Source organism: Vulpes vulpes, chromosome 12, assembly GCF_048418805.1.
Source record: "Vulpes vulpes isolate BD-2025 chromosome 12, VulVul3, whole genome shotgun sequence".
Lineage (NCBI taxonomy): Eukaryota > Metazoa > Chordata > Mammalia > Carnivora > Canidae > Vulpes > Vulpes vulpes.
In genome coordinates this window covers 24546864-24555090 of record NC_132791.1, presented here as the reverse complement: position 1 = coordinate 24555090, position 8227 = coordinate 24546864, and the positions used below count along the sequence as shown (strand labels likewise).

General features: G+C 40.9%; 1 pseudogene; it reads right to left on the bottom strand.

Annotated features, from left to right (window-relative positions):
* Positions 1–728: 728 nt before the first annotated feature.
* Positions 729–2411, bottom strand: LOC112927592 (fructose-bisphosphate aldolase A pseudogene; annotated as a pseudogene).
* Positions 2412–8227: the final 5816 nt, after the last annotated feature.

The window sequence follows — 8227 nt, the reverse complement described above, 5'->3', positions numbered from 1 at the left end:
TGCAGGGAGCCCGACGTGGGCATTGGATCCCAGGATGACAGGATCCCGCCCTAAGCCAAAAGCAGACACTCAACTGCTGAGCCACCCAGGCGTCCCTCATATTGAAAATTTAAAGCTGTTCCCAAATCAATTTTGGATAAGGTGTGCACTAGGGATCTAATATTATTGTTGCCAAATGGTTAGTCACTGAATCCTTTATTTCAACAATCTTTGCTTTCCTCACTTATTTAAAATTCCATTTTTATCATATACTAAATTATCTTATTTACTTTGGCCCATTTCAGGACTACCTACTTATCTCTCTGGTCTCATTTCTCACCACTCCTACCACTTGCCTCCATCCTCATCTCTAACCTCTGCCCATACTAATATATTAACAATCCTAGAATGGACCATCCTCTCTCAGATTTTACACACCCTGTATCCTTTCTTTGGAATTACTTTTCTTATCCCTTTTTCCAGGCAAACTTCTACTCATCCTCCACTCACCTCCCCTTGGATAACTTCATTGGTCATTCCCCATGGCCAGTCTGGACTAGATGCTACTCCCATGTATATGACACTCCCTTAGGACTTGTATCAACTGTTTCATAACTCTGCTTATTTGTCTTTCCCACCAGACCAAGATATTCTTGAAGGCAGGGAATATTTCTGATTTACTTTTATTTATTTATTTATTTATTTCCCCCTTAAATAGTTGTTTATTGGCAGTGGGCTGGAAAGAGCCATGGAGTTAGCATATACAGACAACACCACACACCAATGTCACATGGGAGGCTAAAGTGATGGGAAAGAGCAGCCTGGAGCCCCAGGTGAGGCCCTCTCTTCAAGAGTGAGTGTGGGAGAGGGCGGGGGCTGGAGTGTTGAGGGGGCAGCCTTAGAACATCTCCACTTAGTAGGCGTGGCTAGAGATGAAGAGGGACTCGCTGGCTGCAGCGCCGGCCTGACCACTTGGGGTGTACTTTCCTTGACAGGCGAGGCTGTTGGCCAGGGCTCGCTTGATATACTCCTCCTGGGCAGCCTTCGGGTTCTCCTTCTTTCCACCCCAGGCCTTCAGGGCAGAAGCCTGTAGGGCTCGGCCATAGGAGAAGGTCAGGGCCCATGGCTTCAGCAGGGGGCACTTGTTGATGGCATTGAGGTTGATGGATGCCTCCTCCTCACTCTGGCTGCCTGATAGGAAGGTGATCCCAGTAACAGCGGGGGGTACTGTGCGGCACAGTGCTGTGACAGTTGCCATGGCAATCTCCTCATGAGAATATTTATGGGTGCAGGCATGGCCTGGGGTTACCATATTGGGCTTCAGCAAAGTGCCTTCCAGGTAGATGTGGTGGTCACTCAGAGCCTTGTAGACAGCAGCCAGCATCTTCTCGGTTACATACTGACAGCGCCTCAAGTCATGGTCCCCATCGGGGAGGATCTCAGGCTCCACAATGGGCACGATGCCATTCTGCTGGCAGATGCTGGCATAACGGGCCAGAACGTTGGCATTTTCCATGATCGCAAGGGCTGAGGGAGTGTGTTCCCCAATTTTCAGCACACAGAGCCACTTGGCAAAGTCAGCCCCGTCCTTCTTGTACTGGGCACAGCGCTCAGACAGCCCATCCAGCCCTTGGGTGGTAGTCTCGCCATTTGTTCCTGCCAGGGGTACCACACCTTTGTCCACCTTGATGCCTACAACACCACCCTTGGATTTGGCCTTAAGTGTCCAGCACAGTATCTGTTAGGCAAATTAATTAAACCTAGCCTGTGCCTGCTACCTGCAAAGACTCCTTGCTGTTGCTTGTACCTATACTCCCTAGATGCCAAACAGGATTTTCTGCTAGCATCTCCAGCCAGGTCTTCCCAGGGAACTGGTGGGTGGGCCTAGTTCAAAATCATCCCCAGGTCTCCCTGTCTAAATATAATCACCCAACCATTCCCATCTATCTCCCAAGACATAACACAAAGCCTCTTTCAAGATAACGCATTCAGATGACAATAAATCCTTAGGAACAATGATGGAAATGGGGTTTGGTTGTAGAATTTCACTAGTTTATGTTTCCTACCACTCAAATGCCTGGCTCTTACTGGAAACCCCAGTTGACAGGAATGTCATCATTGAGCGGAACATCCATCAAGCTTCCCTTTGGGCAATATTCTGTCACAATAACCACATCTGGCACTTTAAAGCAGACTTCAGTGAATCTGCAAATGTTTGGATGATCTAATTCTCTGGGAAAATCAATAATACAAACCAGAAAGGATTCATCTGGAACATGATCTCCTAATTCCCACTTTAAAATTTGACCTAGTTTTTCTGAGCACATAAAAGAACAAATATCCTCCTGAATTTAGTGTTGTATACAAATAAAGCTTGCAAGTCCACCCATTGTGAACCAGGATTAAGTATTTAGGAAAAAACATACCACCATCATTACAATTCATTCTAGGTCAGGCACTATATGTCTAATATCTCTTATCTGCACAACTCTACTAGGTATAATTATTTCCACTCTAAATAAGGAAACTGAGGCTCAGAGAGGTGAAGTAACTTGGCCAACATCCCCCATAGGTAAAAGAGCCAAATCCTAAGCCTGATTCTGAAATTTCTGAAATCTATTCATGGCTTTCTAACATTGCCATAGTGCATTCCAATAAAAATACAAAACAAAGAGAAAGTTCTTATACTGAGAAAAGTTTTATTTCTCTCAGAAAATGTTGCTTTGGAAACAAAGGCAATTTTCACAAGCCAAGTAGTCACAAACTATTCAGTCTTTCCACACCTGTCTCTCATACATTTGTTTCTCTTTAAGTTGGAGTCCCCCACCCCCACTCCTGGAAGGCAGAAGGCTTTCCCCAAATCCCAGGTGTGTGGCTGGCATTTCTGTGTGGTTAATTACTATGTTTGCAAAATCAGGACAGAGGCACATGTGCTGCTTTGCATAAACCAAAAATTAACTTGCAGATTATCCATGAGGATTTTTCCAGTTATAACATTTTCTCCAATCAAAATTCCACCGCCTTTTCAGCTTAAAGCTTCTTTCTCCAATCATCAATCCTTGGATTAGAGCACAAATGAGACATCTTCCAAAGGAATAGCACAAGAGCATTACTTAACAGACTAATGCTGTTGAGGGGAGGAATATTTATGCTTATTGTCCCAGCTGGTGAATGAAAGGACTTCTGCCGCCCCCCCCCCCTTTTAGGAAGATCAAATGGAATGTTCTGGTCTCTCTTACCCCTGACTCACTTTCCACTGAGTGCATGGACTATCTGATGGGTCACATAGTGTGTGCTGCGTTTACGGGTAGACATCATCAGTGTACCATTACTGTACTGACCACCATTCCATTTCTGCTCCACATGGCAAGCACCCCCGGGCAGTCCTTCCTAGGTGGGGTAGGCTTGCTATTCTTCTTGTTCAACCTATCATGGGATGAGTAGCAGGCCTGCAGTCTTGGTATGCAGAGGGTTATATAAGTGTCCTTTTATCTTTTCTGCAGGCCTTTACTCACTGACTCACTCTGTCATGTGGCTGAGCATGTGGATCTAATGACTTACATTTGAACTGAGTAGTAGAAGCATACACTTCAACTTCACACCAGAGTCAGGTTCACCAATCCAGCTTTCACCGAAGTTTACTTTGGGTTTCAGGAGCTTGTCTACCTATGAAACAAGTGGTACTTGTCTATTATTCCTTATGTGTGTTCCCCATTGGTCAAAATCAGAAAGAGAAGGAGCAGTGAATAGCAACCTGAACATCTAACAATTGAGAGTTCTCAGAAATCAGGTTCTGAAAATATCCTCTACCAACATTAGAATGGCTCCAAGTCAAGGGCATTTAAGGAAACCCCTCCTAACTGCAAGATGAGATATTTTAAAAGAAGTATGGCATGTTTAAAAAATGATCATGTGTGCCCTGTTTTATAGCCTCCAATATGCTTTTTATATGCATATAAGAAGTCAGTGATGTTTCGGTTTCCTGAGCCTAACAAGCTACAGAGTCCTTTGCAAAGGTGAAGAACTAGGAGTTAATCAATATATGGCTGCCAGATTTACAGGCTACCTGAAAAATGAGTTTCAGTGTCCCGAGTACTCTGCAAACTGCAAATGTCATCCCAATTCAGTGTCTCCTAATGGATATAAACTGTTGCTGGCCCAGTGTCTCCCCATGCATTCCCTAACTTTTTTTATTTGAAGAGGGAAACAAAGATGAACATATTGCCCCATTAGTCTCAGGAGTAAGAGAAATGGGGAAAAAGCAATGTGCCTTCTTCCTTATCTTCTCCTGGATCCAAAGTCAGCTATGTGGGGTAGGGAGAAATGGCAGGATTAGAAAGAAGCTAAATTACCTAGGGAAAATGCAGTTCATGATTTTTGCAAACTGATTAAGTTTCTGCCACAACCTGTTCACAAAATAAGGCCTTAAATGTGTCAAAAATAATGAAAGCTTTTAAAATAATAAAAACTATTGTACTTTCGCTGCAATCAATGTTCCAATTTTCTAAACATTTATGATATTAATTCTATCAAGCTCTACTACCTTGGTCACCACCACAGTCTTCTAGTCCTAAATGTACCCTCATTTATCATTTTCCATGATGGGTTAAATATGAAATAAAATGTAACATGAATCCATGCAAAGCAAGTAATTGTGTACCAACTCTGAGAAATAATTGGTAATGACTAACTGAAGCACTGTGTTTAGAAGGATTCTTAAGCCAATCAGGCTCAGGGGAAAGAGCACTAATAAAGAGATCCTTGGGGAAGGCTGGGAGGCTGTCAGTTAAGCATCTCCCTTCTACTCAGGTCATGATCCCAGGTCAAGCTCCACATTGGGCTCCCTACTCAGTGGAGAGCACACTTCTCCCTCTCCCGTTGCTGCTCCCCTACTTATGCACTCTCTCTCTCTCTGTCAAATAAATAAATAAAATCTTAAAAAAAAAAAAAAAGATCTTTGGATATTAACAAGATCCATATGTATGAGCATTGCACATATTTTCCACCATTGATAGAAATAAAGTCTATCCTTAGTCCCAAAAGGCCAATTCAAAAGGACATAGGTAGGGAGGTCTAGTGTCACAATAAGACATATGAAGATTTGGAGTTTGAACTGACTACAAGATTAACATGAGCCTACAACATGAAGGCACCGACAGAGAGAATGATGCTATCTAGGGCAGCAGGGGTGGAGGTATGCCATGAAGAGTTAGGCAGGTATGTTCTGCTCTGCACTGGCAGGATCATGACAGGAGGGTTAGGTTCCATTCCAGAAGCCACACTTGGAAAGAAATATTAGTCAACAGGCTGGAGAGTGGTACATTCAATAAAGGGCTTTCGATTCTATGTTTTCTGAAGAAAAACAAGGATGTTCAACCTGGTAAAGAGAAAACTTAGAGGAATCCTGATACCATCCTTCCCAGAAATCCAGCATGCTGCTGCCCCCAAAGTGGACCACCTGAGGTCTTTAGCAGAACTAATTTTATCTAATTAGGTAACCTGCATGAGCTCTCTGGTATGTTTACCTGTCTGCCACTACTGCGGTATGCCTGCTGTACCCAGATGTCAAACTAGCAGGCTGGGATCAGTTAGCAAGTGTAATTAAAGCTGAATGTAATTAATAACATAATAGTGAGATATTCTTGTTTAATTTCCTGAAGTTGGGAGATGATGATGTTCCTAACAAAGGATAATAAATATAAATAAAGCTCCTAAATTCGGATGAGCATTTGAGTCATATCCAAATAACTATTCACCAAGCCATTGTCACCAAGTGGAAATTCACTGGCCCATACACATGTAGAATAATTATCTTAATTAATGATCTTATGGCTCACTATCAATAGACTTAGATGTCCCTGCTGTCTTTAAATGCTTAAAAAATAGATAGCTGATGATTGCACAATTTGAATGTAATACCACTGAGCTATATACTTACAAATGGTTAAAATGATAAATTTTATGTCATGTATATTCTGCCACAATAAAGAAAATTTTTTTTTTAAAAAAAAAGAGCATAGTGTAGTGGTAAAAGCATAGGCTTTTGAGTCAGCTAGAAAGGAGCATAAATTCTGACTGGGCCACTTACTGGTTCTGTGACCTCAAGCAAGTTGATAAACCTCTCTGAATCCCAGTCCCCTGCAAAATGGAGTAATAATGCCTACCCATCAAATGAGGTAAATACTTGAAGGTAAGGAGTAGGAATGACACATAGAAAGCACCCAGTGCAGTGTTACCTGCATGGCTCAGTGGGTTATGCCCCGCCTTTCCTGTGCTCGTACTCTCTCTCTCTCTTTCTCTCTAAAAATAAATAAATCTTTTAAAAAACAAAAAAAGAAAGAAAGAAAGCACCCAAGGTGTGACATGGCAGCTGAGAATGGATTAGGTTCAACATAAGGACCAGGGGGTAGAAGTTCAGGAAGACCACTGGCATTCAGGATAAGGAAGATGTGCTAACTTAAGAATTTCTGACAATGGAAGAGACACCTCCACAGAAAGACCATAGCTGTGCAAAACCAGAGCCCAGAAAACCACAGCCATAGAGAAATGATAACCCAAGAACCAGAGATTCAAAAACAATGGTTCACTCCCCAAGACTGAGGTTTCTAACCCATTGCATAGGATGAAAAGGCCACCTGTTAACAGCAAACAACCACTGTATAAAATTCAATTATCAACAAAGGAAGATAGAATTATTCAACAAATTGCACTAGAACAATAAATTGTTCTAATTGTATGAGAAAAATTAAATTATATCCTTACCTCACACTTTTTACTAAATTAATTCTAGATAGTTTAAATAACCCATTGTAAAAACTGAAAATGACATAAATTTTTAGAAAGGAGTTTAAATGTTTGTGATAAACTCACAAAACAATGGATACACTCAAAAGGGAAATATTTATAGATTTGTCTGCATTAAAAGATGAAAATATCTAACTCATTTGATCCTCTTGGGAAGATCCAATTAGATTAATATGTATTAAAATGTTTTTACACACCACACAGTAGAATAATTTAAAAATATTTGGAGTCAGGACACCTGGGTGGCTCAGCAGTTGAGCATCTGCCTTAGTCTCAAGGTGTGATACTGTGGTCCTGGGACCAAGTCCCACATCGGGCTCCCTACTTGGAGCCTGCTTCTCCCTCTACCTGTGTCTCTGCCTCTCTCTCTCTCTATCTCTCTCTCTGTCTCTCATGAATAAATAAATAAATCTTAAAAAATAAAATAAAATAAAATAAAAATAAAAATACTTGGAGTCACTGCAGGAGGATATACTCTATTCATTTGGTGTTCCCAATTCAAGTTCTATATTTATCTCAATTTTCATTGGAGCATACTAGGTTCATGTTCTAATTTCTTTAATTTTCTATTATTTTTTCATATCAAAGAACAAAAATACTCCCCCTTACCACTATTTTTTTAATGTCCCTGGATATTCTCATCTGTTGATTTTTCTAGAGGAAATCGAGAATTGTTTTTATTAGCATGGCCCTGATGTTTCTGAGGCGGGGACAAAGCAATGGGTAAACAAGGCACCTTCCACCATTCTGTCAGGCAAGCAGCACTGCCATTTTATGTGAGGTAAAGCAAAGGCAGTCCATGAATGGTTTTTCTCAACCCGACTTCACTGTTCTACAACTTTTGGAAATCCGTATTTTCAGAAGCTTCTCTCACATCAAGAATAATCTAGCTAAACCTATCTTAAACCTGTGAGAATGGGCTGGATTATTATGATAAGTTCTGGGCTTTCTGAGAAATAGTACTACTTAATGGTAATGCCTGTGATGCTTGTAGCAGACAATCTCAAAATTACTTAGAAATCTTAAGGGAAAAATTTGTCAGAGAGGTACCTCTTAGGTGAATGCTTTCACATAAAAGCCTAACTGGCTTTTGGGGGGGAAGAGAATATTTTTAGTTAAATAGACTTCCTCCCCAATAACTGATAGAATATTGACCAAATAAAAGTCTCTATAGCAGATTTAAATCATACTAAAAACTGTGAATTTGCATTTTGAGTATTCATCCTTTTGTTTTTTAGGTATTTTCTTGAGAAGCTGGATAAAGATGCATCAGGGGCTGTTAAACCGTTAAAATTATAATAGAAAGTTAGAAGAAGTGTGCTAGGGACTTTAATGAGTAATCTATCATCATGTGGCCCAGAAATCCAGATATTTTCTAAACTAAAGTTGTGCTACTTTTAACCAGTGCTGGGAAGAGTCTGGCTTAATAGTAAAGGAATGTGCT